The following is a 4,010-nucleotide window of genomic DNA, read 5'->3' on the forward strand; positions in this document are numbered from 1 at the left end:
TATCCCACGATTTTATAGGGCTTTTGCCGGCTTGCTTGCGTGTTTTCTTCACATGTTGCCACCATGATGCGGCTTGTCCTCAGAAATTTTTTAACCACAAGCAAAACAAATCGATCATCAGAAACGCTTTGAAACTCCAAAATCTCTTCAACCTCCATGAGCCACCCTAGTAACGAATCACTAGAAATTCCACCGTGGAACTCGGGAATATCCACCTTAAAATCCGGAAACATCGTCGGAAGGAAATCAAACCACCAGGAACGTGATGAATCTGATACCAACTGATAGAGAGCGGAAGCTTAATAACGGACGAGAACGCTAGATCTCCAGGAGAACTCGGATTCACAAACGGATCTTGCTTAGAACGTCGTAACTTGACAAAGAAGCAATAAGGATAGGGCCGAGATCGGCGATATCGAAGTGGTTTTGCAAGTCCTCCTTGCAGAGCTTGAACATAAGCTCTTAGGTTGAGAGTCCTCCTTTCTAGGCTTTAGACAAAGCTCTCTTAAAACTCTTTTATTCAATAATCGATAGTTTTCGATCCCTTTTATAATACACCCTTTATGATAAACTCAAATCTAAAACTAAGTAAAAATATAAATCTATATATATAAAGTTACCTTTTACTCATTCCTTGTGCAGCAACGTCATACATTTATTCCTTAATTTTCGATACATGCCCAATAACCATTTTCTTCTCTTTCTCTTTCGGGCTTAATCTCTTTTCTAAGGCCCAATTTATTATGGATACATTTTTTACTTGCCCCTTGAAATCAAACCCTCCCCACGACACTCCTCTCCACCGTCCTCCAATCTGTGACTCAAGCGTCCCTGCCCTTCTTCATTCTTTGATTCCGTTTCACATAATACATTGATTTTAAAGTAATGTTCTTGACTCCTCCACACCCTTTCACTGCCTTCTTTGTCTTCCATCTACATAGTAACGGTTTCATGTATAACAGGATTTCATGTCGTTCAATGCTCTCTCTTTTACTTGAAGACCCACTACTCTTTCTTCAATTTGCGTAAGTTTCAGTCCTATATAATGTTCTCTCCTCCGATTTCATGCTTCTAAGATTTTACTTTCTCTCTCACTTTTCTCCTGACTAACATGAATTCAACTATCGTTTCATTCGCAAATCTCAAAGCTGGCCGTCTTCACCAGTCTTCACCAATAGATCGTCGGAAGAATGCTTCCTCACTGGCCTGCCCGCAACGTCAAAGAAAGGAGGCCAACTCATGGGCATAGACTTCCTACTCATTGATGAGAAGGTACGAACCATGCCAATTTCCCTCTTCATGTAATTAGGTGAACCACCTGTCACTTTAACAACAAGATTATGGTTTGGTGTTGCTTGTGACTTACCTGATTGAGAAGAAACAATAGTTGGTTTAAGATCACTATTATATTGTCATTCTGGAATGTAATTGTCTAACTAAAATAAAACATCCACTCCTATTTCTTTTGCTTCCTCCGATTGGTGATTCATTTTCTTTTTATTTCCTATCCTTTATAATAGATTAACTTCTCACAATAGATTTATATATCTATTTTATGATGATTAGGTTTCTGATGTCTAATCCAAATGTTGATGAAGAGTTGAAGCATTCTTCTGCCCTGTCTTCTGAATCAAATATTAACAAAGTGGTGGCCACTGTGAAGAAAAAGGGGTATGTATGATCAATTGTAATATATCATGTTGTTCTTATTCGAGCTTTCTATCCTAAGTCGCTTACTTGCCTTGTTTTGCTTTTATACATATGAAAGCATGATACGTTGTTTACTCTGAATGATCTGTTTTTAATGTTATTATTATAAGGGAGTTAATTTGCTTTAGCTGTACTTTTCAAAAAAATTAGTAAAGTAGGACTCTAAGAAGATAAGAGACGTACCTTTTTTTTTGGTGCTATTGGTTGTTTGGTAGACGAGAGTAGGAGTGTGTATGTTCTCTTGGTAGGCGTTCCTCTGAAATATTCAAATATGGTTACTTTTTGGGAAACTGAAAGCCTAACGAGGACTAGATATCTTATAATTTTGAGCAAACTATGCTGAATTCAGATGTGAAAAATAAGAATTTTCGCTTCATTGTTTGCCAGCTCAACATGTGGTTTGGGAGATTGTGACTCATTTGGGGCTCAAGATTTACTGGTGATGCCAGGCTCAGGCAGGTTGAAATTGCTCCTTCGCACCGTTCTATCAATAAAGAACTCTCTGATGGAAAGCAGACAGTCCGTGGAGTTACTTTGCCATCAACCAATTCAGTTCTTGGTGTATATGCGTCTTCCACAGATCCAGTTCATGTACCATCCCCCGTTTCTAGATCATCACCCGTGGGTGCTATTAAACGGGAACTAAGGGGTGTAGGTTTAGGTGGAAAACCTTCTGAAAATGTTGGTAAAGATCCATCTGTCTGATCTTTTCCAGGGTCCTCTATTAGAAAGAATGGGCCTCCAAATGCATATCGACCATCTTCCCCAACTTCAAAGATTGATCACAATCAAACTACTGCACGAGAGCCTATTATGTCCAGCGGTGTTGAAAAGAATAGGCCATTATTGAACAGACAGTGTGGGAATAGAGGAAGTCAATATGCTAGAACACATCAAGTTGGTGGCCATACAAAGGGTAACACTTATACGCCAATTATTTATTAATCAAAAGGATGTTGTGCTTTATTTGATTTCTGCTAGGCGGCTCTTTTCCCTGTATATAGCTTCTGTCTTTGTTAATATAATCCTTTCTTTCAATCTATTGGGAAGTCCTTGTGGTAGCCATTTCTTTTCTTGACTTCTGATACTCTTGATCAACCTGTACGTAATGCAGGAGTCTCACAAAACAAGGAGGGAAACCATAATCAAATCAGTAACATGTTGGACACAACCCTGGAGTAATTGGAACACCTACAAAGTCTCAAGCTCGCTGTCCTGCTGATAATTCCATAAACGTGGAATAAGAAGCCGTTAAGTTGCATGATACGCTTTCGCATGTTCATATCAGTGAAAGTCGAATGTCATCATCGCAGATCATATTCGCGTCCCAAAGACTGACCGCTGTCACCTGACTTTTGGTAGCTTTGTTCAAGAGTTCAATTCGTCAAGAAATTCAGCATCTGCTTTTCAAGAATCATGCTCCTCAGAAGAACTTAGAAAATCTGATCAGAGGTAAGTTCTGACAGTTGGTGGTATTCTTGCAGGTGAAAAGCTTTGGATGAGGAGAAAAATCTAGAGACCTACATACGGAGACTTGTTGGAATTGTCAATCATAGATTAAATCCTGCAAGAAGAAGAAGCTTCAGTAAGAGGATGATGAAGAGCAAAGAATGCGTAAGCATCGAAGAAGAAGAAAGCAGAAGCGTTGAAGGAGGACAGAAGAAGAAAGAAGAAGAAGGTCATTGGGCCTCAAGTGAAACAAGCCCAATAACATATGTGGGTTTGGTTGGTTAGTATAGTAATTAGGTTAAGATTATTGCATTAGTATAAAAGAGATGTATGATTGTAAGAGAACATTGATCCAAGTTTAACAATGTAGTCTTTGGAGTAAAACCGCTTCTTGTCTCATCTTTAACAAACAAACCAAATCTGAGAGCTAGAGAGAGCAAGACATCTAACCTAAGAGAGGTTAGAAGTAAGAATTCTAACATGGTATCACAGCTGAAGATCCCTGGAGCCTGCAAGAAGAAGAAGGGTTGAGGCCGAGAGGGAGAAAAGGCAGTCTAGGAAGAGACTGAAGAAGAAGGGAAAGTGAGGGAATGTGTTCCGACCTGAAGTTTGGTTAGACAAGACCAACGGATCCGAGAGTAAGGAGGAAGTGAGATGCGGCTAGAGAAGCTGCTCAATGGAATACCTGTAGCCAAGTGAGAGGCTGTGAGGGAGAAGAAGAAAGCTGCCGTAAGAGGAAACGGCAAAGAGAAAGAAGAGAAAGATGGAGCAGCTCATCACTGAGAGGTGAGCTGAGTGAAAGAGTAAAGATGGAGCAAACCTGAGACGGTGAAGCTCCACCACAGTTTAGG

At 39.9% G+C, this 4,010-nt stretch overlaps 1 pseudogene; it reads left to right on the forward strand.

The window, feature by feature from the left end:
• Positions 1,574–3,690, forward strand: LOC109126422 (annotated as a pseudogene).

This window comes from Camelina sativa, chromosome 9 (genome assembly GCF_000633955.1).
Source record: "Camelina sativa cultivar DH55 chromosome 9, Cs, whole genome shotgun sequence".
NCBI lineage: Eukaryota > Viridiplantae > Streptophyta > Magnoliopsida > Brassicales > Brassicaceae > Camelina > Camelina sativa.